The 17,317-nt window shown below is 42.8% G+C and overlaps 1 long non-coding RNA gene across 1 annotated transcript; it reads left to right on the plus strand.

The window, feature by feature from the left end:
• The first annotated feature begins 1,143 nt into the window (after positions 1-1,143).
• LOC309880684 lies at positions 1,144-13,355 on the plus strand. Its single transcript, XR_014318015.1, has 3 exons — positions 1,144-1,214; positions 10,320-10,600; positions 12,808-13,355. It is a non-coding gene; the product is annotated as an uncharacterized lncRNA (long non-coding RNA).
• Positions 13,356-17,317: the final 3,962 nt, after the last annotated feature.

The raw sequence follows: 17,317 nt of genomic DNA on the forward strand, positions 1-17,317 counted from the left end.
CAGGGAGGGTGCGGCACTTTGCTGCTGGTGTTAAGCCTAAGTAAACTGCAATAGAAATTGAAGCAGTTGCTACTGGCTGAACTGTGGCCCTGGATTAAGCTGAAATCTTGCTAGTGTCATGCTGGGACTATTGAAGAGTTATAATCCCATTGGTCTGAACCAGCAACAGGCAGCTTCACTCACATAATAAAGAGCAGGAGGGAATCTTCCCCGAGTGATTACCACATGAGTAGAGACTGGCTGCTTCAGAAAGTGAGACTGTGAAGACCATTACAAAATTACCACGCTCAAGGAGGACAGAATTGTTCCTGTTCTCTTCATTGCTCTTGTGGATTAGCTGATTTTATATTTTTTCCCAGTGATAGACACTGTATTATATATTGTTGTAATCAGTAAGATTCCAGTGCCACAAATAATGTTGCTCGCACAATGTGTGACTTTGTTTTATGAATCCACATTAATGTATTAAATTAGATTTCACAGGAGATAGCTTTTGCTGCACTGCATTCAGAGAGCACATTTCTAAAGAGACAGCTGCCTGGACAGCCTTGTGTTTGAGCTTTGGTCATCGACCTGCGAAACGGATTTACAAAAAGCAAGGAAGGGCACGGACAATCAGAGGGCACAGGGCAATCGAAGTCAGTATGAGGAGGCATTCCTTGCTTCCAACTGCTGCTTTCTTTAAGACACATCTGGCGAACACCTACAGCTTTGGTAGTCCTACTGACTTTAGCTGAATGCTTGTTGTGAATAATCTCTGATGCAGGACAGATAAAAATTGATGAAAACTGCTTTTGTGAAGAATCACGGGGCAGAGACCTCCCCTCTGAGGGGACTGGCCAGCTTCTCAGAGCGCGCTGCAGCTGCACTTACCTTCAGGGCCTTGATTTTTCCCAAAGCTGCTAAAGAGTTACAGTACACATTTAGCAGCTCACAATATCTGAAATACAGCCTATTATTTTAGGTTCCTCAGTCTAGCAAGTGAAAAAGATTTCCCAATGACTATCAACAATGAGTAACAGTCAGATTACTCAGTAACAGTCTTGTTTTAATGTTAAAAATAATGGTAGCAAATAAAAACCTGCTTTGAAACGACCTTTGTGCATGAATCACGATAGCCATGCCAGGGTGACTCGCTGTGTTTGGCGGCCAGGCAAGGTCTGCTGCACTCCCACATCTACTGGCTGTGAAGCAGGAGCAGAGTGGGCATACTGGTAAGTGCAGCCCCCGAAACTTATCATCATACTCCCGTGACACAAGTGTTAAATTACAGGCTGGAAAGGCACCAAGTGCTTAACTTATATATATATATATATAAATAATGCAGTGCAGAGGCACTGGTACTTGGGGAAGCTCGTCGGTGACAGGTCCCTGCTGTCTCTGCCAGCACAGGCCCAGGAGCTGCAGCAGGAGCCTCGGAGACCAGGGGCACGTCTGCGTAGCGTAAGGAGGAGCCATGCAGCGAAACCTCAGCCAGATGTAAATGAGATGCAAATGTTAGCACAGCGAGTTAACATCCACCTCCTCCAGGCACATTTACCCACCTTGTGGGATGTGGGGCTGTGCATCATAGTCTGACACTCAGCTTCACCGAAATACCTGCTGATGTCTGGCAGTGTCGGTACAAACACAAAATATTTATTCCTGAGGTACAAAGCTAACCCATTTGTAACGTTGCATTCCTCAGATATTTCCAGATAGCTTGATGCTTTGGTTTCCTCTTTAGCCATTACTGATCCATAAGATAAGGACTCATTTTAAGTGTTAAATGAGAGAAAGAATGCATAGATTAGGTCATTTGGAAAAGTTGTGCCTGCTAGTCAGGTGCTGCAGGGTGCTGTGGTCGTGCCGTGGTGGAGCCGCCTGCACTCACCTCCATGCCAGCACCACTGCCAGGCTGCAGGCAGCGCCTGGGCATCCTCTTGCTGCTCAGGCACTACCTTTAAAGAAAATTGCCACCAAAAAAAACAAAAGTGAAAGGGCCCTGGGAACGTGAGGAGCATGCCCGATTTACTGTGAGGACTGTCTCATCACGCTACCCACAGCGATGGGACTTGCCCCTTTTTGCCAAAGTTTTATGTCTGCCTTGTGTTCAGAGGGATGACGCAAATGTACAGAAAATTCATGCTCTTTGCAAAACAGACCCAGAAGACTATTTGCAGTAAATAAGAACTTTCATCATTCTGATCTTTCTGCTATAAACTGATCTGGAGAGGTCACATTTTTAAAAGACATTTCTCTAACTCTTCCACAGCAGGAAGGGGGAAGAGGCATATTTGTTCAGTTGTGAAGTGCTATGATATTGCAGATTTGTCCTCTATAACTTTCCTGGTGTGTATCAGTCCATAAAACTATAGAGCAATAGAGAAAAAAAAAATATGCCTTGAAAAGGTGATCTCTGGCATTAGATGGTAGACAGAAATCATCAGTAACTTCCAGCCGGCAGCATGTAAGAAGGTATAATGATCCACAGATATCGCAAGGCATCACTTTATGCCCATTGTGTTGATAGCAGGGTTGGTAGCAGGACTACACCGGTATTACAGAAAGTGACTGTCATCATAGCGTCTTCAGAAACCAGTCAGCTAATAAAGACAAAGTTTGTTTTCTGTTGTTTTTGTTCTTTTTTTAAAAGCATAGGCAATAATACCTGTTCAGCTCAGGTGTCTTGGAAAAAATGAGCCTTTCTACCAAGAAAGGACAGATTGGGGGAAGCATAAGGCATCAGCAGATATTTATTTTTTGGAAGAAAGAACACAAAACACTGTAGCAGCAAGATTTGTGCTTGTTGAAAGATAGTACTCGGGCTGTAGGCAACATTTATCAGACACAGTCACAGAAGTCTAGTGTGGGATTTACTACTGCCTATCACTGGGAAAAAAACAAGAACCACCAACAATGACTAATGGAGCCTGCATTTGTTCAAGCAAATCAAATATCCTATTAAAAATGTTAGTTGGCACTTCCAGGGAGGAAAAGCAAGAAAGTACATTTTCCAGACAGGCTGTTCATTAGAAACAAATCTAATGGAAGCTTTTCCCTGGTGGCCTGGCCAGCAAGCTGGCCAGAATCCAGCTGCCTTGTATGTAAGGCGTTAGGATGTGGAGGACTGGCCTTAGCCACTCAGGATGGTCATAGGCTTGTGTGGGTTGCTGAGTCACTTCTTATCCAGATACAAATATTTTCTTACCTCTGACGTGAAAGGAAGAACCAAATGCTTCCCTCTTGAAAATCTGATCTCTTAGTGGTGCTCTGGCAAGGTCTCCTGGTAAAAGCCTGTCCTGGGTGTCAGCAGTCAGCTGGTGCCAGTGGCAAACCTGGCCAGGACAGGAGTCAGCAGCAGAGGGAGGGTTGATTTGTGTTTCTGGAGAGGTGGGAAGTTTGTTGTAGCCAAAATGTGGCATGGGTTATAGGAGAGTGTCCCCCTTCATGCCTGGTCACACCAAGGGATATGTTTCCTTTCACCTGGGCTACTTGACACGGGGCTGCAGCTGTAACGAGGACAAGGTGCACAGCTAATAACTCCTCCTTTCTGAGTCCTTCAACCACTTTCCTGGGCAGCCCATTCCAATGCTGCACAACCTTCCAGTAGAGATTTCTCCTAACAGCCAGGCTAAACCTCCCCTGGCACAACTTGAGGCCATTTGCCCTCATCACTTGGTGCTTAGGAGAAGAGCCTGATCCCCACCTTCCTACCACCTCTGTTAAGGTCATTGTAAAGTACAATAAGGTTTCCTCTGAGCCTTCTTTTCTCCAGGCTGAACAACCCCAGCTCCCTCAGTTGCTCCTCTTAAGACTTGTTCTCTAAAGTCACTAAGAGTCTAAGTCACTGAATCACTATCATTGAGTCACTATAAACAAGAAGCAAAAAAATAAATGCTTAAAAGTATCTTGCAGCAAAATTCTCTATTATATTTTGGTGACATATTATCATCAATTAACTTGCTATAGACTGAGGTATTCAAAGAAGTACATTTTAGTTATTCCCACCAAAAATTGTCAGGACACATTTTGCCTCTTTTTTTGTCCCTCTGTTTGAAAATAATTGTGGTGAGGGAGATCGAACAATATGTTTTAATTTTAATAAAGATAATTATTAGAGAAGATCCTATTGTGAAAGATGACATTTAAAATGTTCTTGTACATTTCTTACTGCTATAGGATTTAAATGTACAAATTCTCTTTTTCTCACAATCTGAAAGGTCAGGTAAAGAATCTATATGGGACATGAATACCTAAATGTGTATGGGGGATAGAAAAAAAAATATTGCAAGGTAGTCTTTACTCAGATGGTAATCTATCTTTTTTAAGCATTCTTTGCTTTCCATGTATTAATTAAAGCATAAACTGCCCGTTAAGCTTATCTTTACGAAGTAAGAACTATTAATATTCTTCAATTTTTGTGCTTCTTTTTATTAGCTTTTCCGCTAAGGCACAGAAACGCCAGCTGAACCAATTAGCTGTCTAAAGTTTAAGGCTTATTAAACATGCTAAGAAATGCAATTCTTGAATGTACAGTAATGAGGTACCTTAAAATGCAAGAGAGTGGGCAGATGCAATCAATCAAAATAAATCCACCGGTGATACTCTCTTTAACATTTTATTGGTAACTATAAAGTGAAAGTAGACCAGCAGTGATCAGAATAGAAACCCTTTGATTAAAATTCAATTTGTTTTCCCTTCCCATAGTTGAGAAGACTCCATTCAGCAGGTAAGGGTGAATGCACTCTGGGAAAAACAAACAATTAAATGAGGCCATCATCTGACTCAGATCCGGAAAAATAAACCTTGTGCTTCTCCCTGAAAGAAGAAGCCTGGCATCACACATTAGCATTGTAAAAAGAGTGGAATAAATCTGACAACTGGAAACATTGTGCGTTTTAGATAAATATTTTTGTTGTTGTTGCCTGAGACCATATATTTTTGTTTTCAACTCATTAACCTGAAGACAGAAAGAAATTAATTCTTGGGAGTGCTGTAATGCCATCACTGGGAGTGTTGCAAGGTTCAGCACTCGATGCAATTCATTTCCCCACCACGTAGCCGTGGCACTTGGTGTAATTGCAGAAAATGCAGATGGGAGCTGGTACCACAGTGGCAAGGGTGTTTTTGTGCTCGGAGGAAGCCCCGTTACTGGGGGCTGTCCTGCTTGGACTGACTGCTTCTCGAGCACACCGTGGGGACGAGCACGGGTCAGTCGGTTTTGTCAGCAGGGCTCCTGGGCCAAGCACTTGTTTGTAAGTGAGGCTTTCCAGGCTGTGTGCTCCGAAGTGGCACTAAATGCTTTGCATGTAAAAGCTACCTCCCCTGCTTTGAAGCTGTACCCCTGGCCTTCTGGATTTTATCCTCTTCTAAACCTGGATTCTCTTTTGGCTGTGACCTCTCCGAAGGGGCTGAGTGAGCGGCTGTCCTCATGGGAGTTAAGCCAGAGAGGGACCTAAGTGTAATAGCCACCCTCAGCTACTACACATAACCCGCACTTATAGACACACCTCAAACCGTGTGACTTTGTCCAGCCAGAATGCATGCAATTTGATGTAAAAAAGACTTTTTTTTTCAGTGAAACAAGACAATTTCAAGGAAATGCACACCGGCATCGCCATGGCCAAATGCTGTGCTGAGCAGCCGCTTCTCAGAGTACATGGTGTGCTCCCAGCTCCAAAGAAAATCAGACTCATTCATGCCTAAAAGCCTAAAGAGAGCATGGCTGCCCTTCCCAGGCCATGGGGGGACAGGCCCTGGGGCTGAGGGCTTCGTGCCCCCAGCCCTGGGCCTCTCCCCACAGCCCCCAGCACCACTCACCACGAGGTGCTGTATTCCAGCCCCAGCCCTTGAGATTTTGAGGACAAATCTCAAGGGAAAGCCTGATATCACAGCTGGATATTTGAATACCACAGCAGTGAACAGCTTGCTTGGCCAAGAACTAGCGTGATGTGAGTTCTCACCCAGCTTTTGATAAATCTTTTCCAGGCAGCAGCAGAGTCTCCGTGCTGGGGGCTGCGCTGCCACCAGGCTTGGCACAGGCACCCCACAGGAAAAAGTAATGTTCACCATGTTTGTGCAGCTCTTTCTGGAGATAATTAATGCTATGATACGTGGTGTATCAAAGGTACAACTGCTTGGGGAAGTGTAGCATCACAATCTTCAGATCCTGTGCTAATTTCTGTGAGTTTTTGTATTCAGCCTGCCTCAATTCCCTCTGAACTATCAATTCATCAAGCCAGGCTCATTTGGGATGCAGCTGCTCCACGTCTCCTGGGGTCTTATAGATCTCAGTGAGCAGCCTCGTTCCCACCTCCCTGCCACAAGCTCCCACTCGAGCAGCGTGCTGTCATTGTCACATCTTCATCTCGGGCTCAGAACTGCTGCCGTGAGCTCTGCGCTCTTGCCGGGTCGCCCTGTTGCACCCTGCAGGCAGCTGCAGTTCAGCGTCAGGTGAAACAATTCTTCAGTATGCAAATGTTTCTAAAGTGTTTTTAGACCCTTTTGAAATGAAAGTTGTTTTATGAGGCCTATTATTATATTATTATTATAATTCCACGGAAACGTTTGAAGCATGAGTATTTGCTTGGCAGGGTTGGCTAGGAAACATGGTTGATGTAGCTGACGCTTCTAAAAAAACTCTTTGATAGATGATGGCAGTTCCGTGTGTGGTAGGTTACTGGAGGAGACACTTCATCAGCTCAGTTCGTTTGGGACCCAGCTGCTTCAGATCCCATGGGATCACCCTGTCATCTTCCAGAGCCTGCTACCGCCCTGCCCTCCATCTCCATGCTGCCTCCAGAGGTGTCTTGCTGTTTGATTTTACTGGGAACCGAGCAGCTGGGGGTCCTTTTCATTAGATTTGCACCCAAACAGACAGTCTAGACAGGTGATGCATCCTTTTATTGCTGATGTTTTTGAAAGGAACTTAGTTACCATATATGTTGATAAAATAAAGGTGTCTCATCATCCTTTTGCTTTTCTGGCATGGGCATTTTTGTGGTTTTACATTTGGATATGGCTGACTCATGTTGTCTGGAATTCCAGATGTAACTTTTTAGCTTATATCTTCCCGTAAAGAAAAAAAAAATAGGTAAAAGGAAAAGCATCATGGCTTAAATGCCACCATCACTAACCACATTCTTGAGAAATAAATGCGCATTATCCCTTTTTTAAAAAAGTAACAGTTAAGAACAATACAGCCAAAATGTTTTATTTGGGCAATACAAATACAATCAAATCAAAAATATCACAGATTTTCGTACATTAGTAAGAAGTTACTGTACACTTGAACAGTTGCCATTTTTACAGCTAACAAAGCTTACCTTTATTAAAATGTATTTTCCTCTCACATAAAATATACACTTTTCACTGACGTATTTTACATCATACACCTCTCTGGGATAAGAAACATTTCACAAACAATGCACAACAGAGGCCATCTTCTCTAAACCCATACAAAATATTACATAGAAGCGGGAAACACTGGTATATCCTACTAGGCTGCAGCCCTCAAATGTCATAGTCTGTTGCTACTAAAAATACTACATGCATCATAAAATGCTGTACATCGTTTAAAGTTTGGACTTGTCAGATTTGATCATAGTTCCACACGGTGCTTTATCATAAGTGCTAAACATCAATGTTGTATTAATGGCACACTGACTCTTCCTTTGTGTTCATATGTGCAATTAAAACACCCTCGAACAATGTTCCTAATGCTGGAGCAAACGCAAATGATTCTGCAATATAACACCAAGGCTGATTGCTAGATACCCTGCGTGCCTTGCAGACACGCAGTCTGCTTGCTCCCTGTTCTGACAGCACAATAAACATCTGAAATGAAATCCTTGATCCAATGAAATAAATGGAATTCTTGCCATTGACTTCACTGGAACCAGATTTTAACCCTGCAGTGGTGTTATATTTCCCTTACAATTAGTACAATATAAAAGGAGGAAAAAAAGTTCCGTGAAGAAAGGTTCCAGCCATGCTGCAACACAGAGATCACTGGCAGCAAGCATCTCTATAATGTCAGGTTTCCATAAGAGCTTCCCCGGGGACTACCAAGAACCATTTATTCCTTTATAAACATTTTCTGATTTAATTTGGAGAACAGATGCAGAAAATAAATATATTCTTCCCTGTAGGCTGTTGCTGAGATTTGGAAAGAATTGGGGACTCTGTTGACTCCAGGTTAAACTCATTAAAAAACAAAAACCAAAACAGACAAACAAACCAAAAAACAGAAAATGTCACTGTATTTTAATCCTGGGAGAAGTTCTGCTGTTCACCTAACCAAGTCTTTTCTGATGGCCTATGGCAAAATGATTTTCTTCCTACTCATTGTACAGTAGTAAGGTCACAAGGAAGTTACCGAGTGGCTTTGGAAAAACATTTCTCTAAGTTTTGAAGAGGCTCTTTCTTTCACTGCAAATATCAAGATCAGCCCGGCTATGCAGACGGATCCGTTAGCACTGCAGCATCGCTCGCGTGACGTTGGTTCTCCCTCGGCTTGCATCCCCTGCCCAGGGCCACCCCTGGGTGCTGAGCCCCGGGCTGCTGCGGGGGCCGGGCACAGGTGCTGGGTGCCCCCAGTACGTGCAGCCCCCACCATTGGACCCCCCGGCACCTCTCAGACACCAGCATCTCTGTCTGCTCGGGCTGTCACCCCTTGCCTGGGCTCCACACATAAACGTCCTGCCTGCTGCCACTCCTCGCTGCTGAGGGGTCCCCTGCTGGGGCTTCTTGGGCTACCTTTGGAGTAGGGATTGCTTCCTCAAAAAAATCCTTCAATCCTCGTAAATAAGGCATCCGTTTAATTTAGTTACTGTAAACCGCTTTTTAAAAACTAAACCCCCACCCTATCCTGTCATCTTGAGATGATTTGTTTAGAAACAAACAAAAAAGAGCAGTATATAAATATATAGGTACAATGTTTCTGGTCGTAACGCGAGGTACAACCCCCAGCCTGACTCTAGAATAAAATACAATCCTCAAAAGAAGGAACGTGAACACAGGGAAAAGTAACTCAACCATCTCCCGTTACCCAGGCATTTGCTGTCCCGGGATGGCTTTATCTCCTCTGCGGCCAGTGGCCCTGCAGGCACAGGGGCTGCGACATCCCCGAGCCACGCGGTGCCTCGTGGTGCCAAGCCATGGGGACATGGCACAGCTGGAGGGAGGGAGGGAGAAAGAGAGACCCCCACGGAGCCCAGCACTGCACAGGCACTTGGCCAGGCTGAGGTGTGTGCAGCAGGAATTGTTTTTTTTTTTTTTTTAATGTTGGGTCTGGTTTTTGAGAAATGCACTGACCTGACTGGGGCTTAAGCCAATATATTCAGTTGGGCTTCACTCCATCAACCCCTACAGGAGCTCTAGAAAAGTGCTTTCTGTGCTGCTGATTGATGATGTTTAAGCAGAATTTGATGCAGTTGGATTCACACTAGGCACGGGAATGTTTTTTTTTGTGGCAGTGCAAGGGTGACCAGTGTACTGTGATGAATTATTTTTCCTTGGATTCACTTGGCTTATGCTGTTATCAGCTATAAGCAAGCTGGAAAACAAACAAATACAATATCTGATCTTTTGACACGGATGCTGTACATTGACTCACAGCAGAAATTTCATCAGCAGAAGACAGATAAAGGTGTGATGGGTATCATCCATAATGCGAAATCCGGCTCTGACATGATGCGAGTGGCACATTATACTGAAGCATTTCAAGTTGCTCTCAGCATTATTCTTAGATTTACTCTGGAATTTATGCAACAATTTACTTGTGAGAAAGCTGCCTAGGCACAAATATGGGCAGAAGTTTTTTCTTTTATCTATATGATATCGTAGTTGTTCTGGAATAAAATAGAGCATTGTTTGCTGACATTTGCTAATACCTCAGCTAAAAGTTCACAGTTGTGAAATTCATCAAGAGTAGATTGTCATGACAGATTTTTGTTTGGTCTGATTACTAATAATATTAGAAGAAATTTGCCTAACCTAAACGAAGCTGAGGTTTGGGGCAGTATAGAAAAATAATGGTTTCTTTTACACTTAAGGTGTGTGTGGAGGATAACTTTAATGCATGTAATTATCTCTGTGGTTTTTTAAATTCATGTCTTGAGTCTGAGTCCATGTCATGCAGTGCACCCTTCCTTTCTTTGGATTACTAGTATGTATTTCATTCAATAAGGTCGATTGTAGGAAACATTTTGTAATTGCTTAGTATTAGCCTGTCTCTTTTACTATTCCCCTGAATGAGATTCAGACACCTCAGTTCATAGGCAGAATTTCATTCTTTTACATGTTTTAATGTCATTGTTCTTCCTCATTTTCTGTAGAGTGGAAATGAGATGGGAAGCCCAACATTTACCAGGAATGCACGATGGAGATTCATCCATAAATACACTAGGCCTAATTCCACTTTCTGCAATGCTAATCCCAGCAAGGTTTGCTTCACTTAAACCACGAAGGTTCCAGGACTGCAAAGCTGAAGCTGCAGCAGAACACAGCGTGTATTGCAAGTTCCTTGTACATGTGCATGGCTCCCCTGTACATGCAAACGTGGTTAGAGAGCAGCTCTGCAAAGCAACCCGGCTGGGGATTGGGAATATGCTGCCAGGTAAAAAGTCCTGCTGCACAAAAGCACATACCTCACTCAAAGGTGTCAGAATTTGTCATGGAGAAGCCAGCACTGGCGCAACAAAGGGAAAATCTGCTTTTGCATGGAAATTCTGGGGATTATGTACAGTATTTACAGATCTACAGGAAGAGCTCTACTGATAGAGTCACCTGGCGGTGCTCTCTAGCACACCTCTGCCATATGGTCTGTGAGTCAAACTCCCAAAAGTTAGAGCTTTTCTTTTGGTCTTACGATAAAGGGATTTGTGCTTCCATTTTGATTTTGCACTTACTTTAATAAGGTGTTTTTTTTTTTTTTTTAATTGTGGGTCATCAGCTATAACATCACACATTACACCTGGCAGGTTCCATTTAAAATACTCTTTTTGAAAGAATAGTTTTTATATTTGCAAAATAACACTGAGGTTCCAGTAACTTATTGTGTAATAAAAGCTATATTGGTCTTTTGCAAAAAGACTTTTTAGCATTTAAGATATTAAAATTAATGGAAAAGCATCTGTTTTCATTTGTCACCTGTATACAAAATGGATGCCCCTCTCAGGGGCAGCCTCCAGCTCTCCCCATGCTGTGTTCCTTCCACAGTTTTTTTGGTTTTTTTTAGGCTCATCTTAATAAGCACTATTTCAATTCTCACTTCCTCGGGTTCATCCAGCTGGGGCTCTCACAGGCTGTGCCACACAAGCATGAGAGCTGAGGACCAACCCCGCAGCCTCTCTTGGGGGTACAGGGAGCACCCCTCCATGCGAGGCAATGCCCTGCAGCCCCGAGTGGGGACATGGCACTGCTGCTGGTCGTGCTATGAGGGGAGACGTGCCTGGGAGTGGTGCTGCACTCCACCCACCCTTTCGTCTTCCATTATTCGCAGGGAAGTCATCACATTACCAAGCAGAAATCATTCGCTAGCATTAATCTGATTTACGTAGGTGAAGTATTGTACAAATGTTTACTGTAACTGCTCGCAGTTGACACAGGAGCTTTATGTTCTGAACGGATGAATAATGCCAGGCTTTCCCTTCAGGCTTCTTAATGCTTTTTTGACCTTATTTGCTTTTAAGTAGCTTTGCCATCAAAAGCTGTAATTCTGCTGAGTGATTTCCCAAATGCAAGAGGAGTCCTACTGAGCAGCACTTGCCAAATCTCACAGTGTGCAGCATCACTCTGCATGCAGGTTTTACTAGCGAGTGATTGCATTCTGCAGCCCAGCTAGTACCGCCTGGTAATTAAACACCAAACTCGGGCAGTGTAAAGGTCAAACGTGTCAAACCTGCCAAAACAAAGGCCACGTGTGCGTGGGACTCGGGAGATTGAGGATCAAAGTCAGCATATATGAGATATCCATTCATTAGATTAAAAATTAAGACTTGCCATGGTAAGCAAATTATTTATTGTAGATATACTGCATGAGAACATATTTAAATGATGAAGCTGCTGCACATGGCTTAAAATGGGGTTTAGCTTTGTAACCTGTGTCAATTCTTATATCAACTGTATTAATTTTTTGAAAGAGGCATTAACAACAGAAAGTAATTTTGCTCATGAATTTACTTTGATCTTGTTTACAGAACTGTGTAATCAAGAGCTGGTGCTTGATAGCTAAGATTGGGTTTTATCTGTAAAGCTTTTTAAAGCTATTAAATGCTGACAGAAAGATTCAGCTTTGAATGTCAAGTTTGTACCCTAACTTTTTATGCAGACCAGTTTAACAGATACGACAACATCTTGGGCCCAGGGTATAATACAAAATATACCATACTGTGATACATGAGACCTGCTCTGTAAGAAAAAATAGTAAGTACGTTATGGCAGATTTATTGCATCCATGGGTGTTCCTAATTCATTCCTCTCCTCCTAGAAATGAGCTTTGAGCTACCCCTTATGGAACTCATCCTATCTGCTGTATGTTTTTCACAGTTAGAAATAATGCAGACCCTTTTAATAATTTGCTATTCCAGTTTTAATTGGAAAAGTCTGAGATGGTTGTTGCTTCACTGCTTTCTAACATAGCCTGCCCCTGGTTCACAGAGGTCAAACCAAACTGCAATAGCGTAGCTGGATTGACATCGTATTTAAATCTGGTGTTACACTGTAATTGATTTTGCACCGCACACAGAGTGTCAATTAAATACAGTATGGAAATATTAAATGGATATACTTGAGCCTCCTGTTAATACAACTATTTTCTCCCAGCTCTGTCCTTACAGAATGAAGCCATGCATCAACAGCCGTGTTCAGCTGAGGCTCCTGCAGGCACCAATATGATATTCCTGGAGAGAGACCACCCTGTGCAGAGGTCCCATTGACACAAGGTCCCTTGTCCAATTGACACAAGGTGTCCAGATTTTGTTGAAGAAAAATTGAGTAACAACTGTTTTGCAAAACTCTATTTGATGATGTTAAATGTATTATTATTATTATTAATAATATGGTACAGGATTGAATTAGCCAAATTACCGTACCTGGTGACTTGTGCAATGTCAATGAGAGTGGGGGCATTTTTGGTGCCAGATCGTTATCTGTATTTATCAAAGTAGAGACAGAAGTAGAGCAACAACATTATTTGAATTGCTGTGGTTATGAAGAAATATAAAAATGATAACTGCTGAGTAAATGTTAATAGACAACATTGTCTACTGGTGACAGCAAAAGGGTAGTATCCATTAAGAAGAAAAAAAGAAATCAAATCCCTAAGAAAGCTATTTTCCCTCTTGTCATAATGACCAATACTGTTAACAGGGTTTCTAATGGATATTTTATACTCTTCCCTAGAAGTATGTTACTAATAAAAATCTTACTTTATTATATTTTATGTATTTATTTTCAGCATGTAAAATGTTGCAGGCATTCTGTCTGCTGAAACAGGCTGGTAATTGTGCTCTAAAAGACTGGGTAAGCTGCTTCACAAAAGACACTGATGATAATTAGCAAACCAGCCCATCAGAGTTCAAACACTAAGTATTGACATTAGACTGAAAAGAGAGCTAATTCTGAAACAAATGAGAAAATTCAAGGCCATCGCAGGTTCACGTAATTCATTCGGTTCCTGTGACCAGCTGAGTCCATGGGCAGCGATGCACCTCAGCTCCTCCTCCAAGAAGCACTCCAGAACATTTTGCAGATCTGCATTGCAGTTGCTTTATATTTCCAAATTCCACTAGTGAGGCATTCATTTTTAGGTCTACCAGATTAGCATTTGCTTCAAGAGATATTAGAAAGACATGCAATTAAGTGTGGCATACTTTGTAAATAAAGTAAAAGTTTGTAATTAAGAGTAAGCACCCTTGAAATGGTCAGAATTATTTGGGCATTAGCCATGTTAGAACTGGTCTGGTGCAAAGATTTTATTTATTTATTTTTAAATAACACGACACTTTGAGCTTGGTCTTTATATTGCATAAAGCAACTCCAATGGCAGCTATTGAAGCTACAAATTGCTAATGGACATTTGGGGTCTCTGCAGCGTTACAGGCAGAGTTCCACTTGAAAAGAAGGATGAAAAATAGTGTTTTATTCCCTGGGTTGTGCAAATTTCATCTATTTCACAGCACAGAGAGATCTGGTTTGGTCCCCCCATGACATCTTCACCTCTGTTTCTCCCTGTGGCTGTCAGAGCCCTCTCCGAGCCAGGACTGCCAGCCCCAACTCCTCCTGTCTCCGTGCGTCCCAAGGGACGTTCAGCAGCGCCCTGACATCATGGGGAGCACGCTGCCACAGCTCCCGAGGATGCCTCTCTGCTTTTCACCCCAACCTCTGCAACTTGTGGGCTGCCCTAAGACATCTACAACCTGTTCTCATGATCTGTGGCACTGTATCATGTAGGCATGAGAGAGACCCAAGGAAGCGTAGTGAGCAAAAATTGCAGTAAATCACCAACACAGAACATCGCCTCTCCCTTCTTGTTTTTAGGGTCAGGATCTATATCTTTGCTATTTTTTTTTTTTTTCTAGATAGATAAAGGTTTTAAACAAAATCTGTATTTTAAGTCATGGTCCTCACTTGGCAACCACTGAGCATATTATATATACATGTATGTTTTCAGATCAAATTATTAATGCAGCAGAATTCTTATATTTATTCCAATTTCACTGTTCAGCACTCAGCACAAAGCCAGAACTGATTTGTAGTTTGTAGTAGATCACCTTAAATACCCATTTACATTACTTGTCAAGAAGTGCTTTGATTTTCCTAATCTAGTTATAGCTCTAAAATATGTAGTATCATTCAGACATTATTGTCACATTGTCTTTTTAATACTGAGCTCTGTGTTGCAGGACTTATTTATTCTTTTAAGTTGTCTTATGCAATGGTAATGTACTAAGCCTTTTGCTCCGGATCACTAAGGAAAATGCATCTGTGAAAAACAGACAACCCAGAAGCAAGGCATTAATTCAGGGCACTGCTGTTTACTGCTCTTTAAAATCCTTGCTGTATTAGGAGAGTAATTAAAACATCAGCTAGATGCACTGGTACCTGGGGCATTTGTACTCAAGGCATCGATACAACATGGTATCCCTAGGTTTCCAGATTGCTGCAATGTAAAACAGAAGAGAAAAAAAATCTAAAGTGTATCAGAGAGACGGAATAAGCAATAGTTACGGGCTCTCAAAGATGAGGCAATACTTCTTGAAAGTGAGGGGCACATCACCCCAGGTCTGCACTGCAGCGCCCTGCCAGGTTGTGCCATGCATCACGGGGCTGGGCGCTGCAGAAACCGCAGAAACATTTGGCTATACCAAGCTAATACTGCTCACATTTTATTTCTTGTCGAACTGAACCTGATTGTTCGGAATACATATACTCCCAGTTCAGTGCATTATACATTTTAATTGAAAAGCCTGACTCTGTAATGAGGAACAATCTATTTTACATCCGCTGATCTAAGAGAAGTGAATAAACAATCAAGCTGATCAGCCTGTGGCATGTTTAGTACGGCTGCCAGTCCCGTGCTCGGCATTCTGCAGGCTGGTAGCACATGGTAGTGCTGGAAGAGCTGTCCTCAGCTCTGCTAAGGCTCTCCCCAGCCCTCGTTACCTTGCTGTCGGCTGACGCCTGCCAGTGGGAGCACAGCCGGGCAGGCCCCAGAGGCAGGCAGTGGCCAGCAGACCAGTGCAGGACGAGAGGCACACCTTGCTCCTGACAGTAGGAAAGAAGCGTGATGGCCCTGCCTTCACCAGCCCCACTCGCAGCCCCCCTGCTCCTAGTCTGTGGCCAGGCAGAGTGATGTGCCCATCCTGCACGGGACAGCACGGTGCAACCAGGCTGCCAGAAAGTCCCATGGGCTGTCCCTTTGCTTTGTGCAGACCATGGGCTTGGTCTGTCCCTGCCTTAACTTTTTTTTTTTTTTTTTTTTTTTTCTTTGGCTTTGCAGACATCGGGTGGTATCTCGGGAAAATGGCAAACACATCCCAAGGCAAGCCAGGAGTGCTGCAGCTGAGACCCCAGGGCACCGGGTGCTCTGTTCCCACAGGGAGTCTGCTGTCTTTCCCTAGCCCGGCCCCTATAGCTGTTGCTGAATCCAATAAAAGCTTCACACACAAAGTCTTTACAGCTACTATGCACTTTGTCTGCCAGATGATTCACGTCATTGCAATCACTTTTTTGTCCAGTGGCCCAACACTGAGCACCAGCATAAAACCAACCACCCGAATACCATCAGGCACAAAGGCTGCCATTGATTTTAAGGTGTTCTTGAGATAGAAGTGCTGCTGAGGTCTGAGCTGCTTTAAATTCTAAGGATCTGCAGAAATTTAAATTCCACCTGTTTTGTACCTCACCTAGGTTTTCATCAGAAGTCGAAGTGTAATGTGCTACATAATTCTAGCACCAGCTGAGCAGCCAGCTGTGGCTGAGTCCATTTAGAAAAGAATACATCCTTTATAGATGAGGACTGATGCTACCGTAGTCCTGATGGGTGTACTGTATTTAGGACTGAATTGATATTACTATGAATACTTTTTTTCATGCAGATCATTTCAGTGCCAGTACCAAGCAACGCACTGCAGAAAAACACCAGTTCTTAAACTCACACATATCAGATTATTTCAATATATTATTCATATCACCTTTGTATTCTACCACATTTTAAAAATGTGTTTATAGGCAAGTGCTCATAGAATGTATTAGCATTTGACCAGAATAGGGTATTTAATTCAGCATGCAAGCATTGACAATGAAGCACATATTATCCCACCTACACGGCATTTACTGTCATTATAGTCGCCTACATATATTAAGTTATTTTGTTGATGATTATGGATGAATACTAGCAAAAGAACTTTGTGCAAAATAAAACCCAGGTTGCCCACCATCTGAGAACAAAGGAGAAAAGGGCATAAACAAATGGCTTGGCTTGAAAATGATAAACTCATTGTTTTGAAACTATCTTGGGAAAATTAAGGATCATATTCAGTCGTCTTTTACTTGCAGCAGTGTGGCATAAGCCTGATGCCTTCAAGGTTTTGCTCTGATTAGATTTCTGCTCTTGACTCTTTCTAAACACAAAAGGCAGCACTGTGAGCACCAGCCAAGGCTTCACTGGAGCAAAGGGAGAGAGAGACCAAGGGAGAGTGCGATGCGGTTTCCAATCTGTGTCATTTTCTTGACCAAGTCAGTAGGCCAAAAGATCATGTAATTTTTCATTGCTGCTGCCTTCATCAGACAGCTGATTTATTGCCATAATGGTGCAGACCTGCATGAAGGA

The sequence above is a fragment of the Aythya marila genome (assembly GCF_965140915.1).
Source record: "Aythya marila genome assembly, chromosome: 8".
Taxonomy (NCBI): domain Eukaryota; kingdom Metazoa; phylum Chordata; class Aves; order Anseriformes; family Anatidae; genus Aythya; species Aythya marila.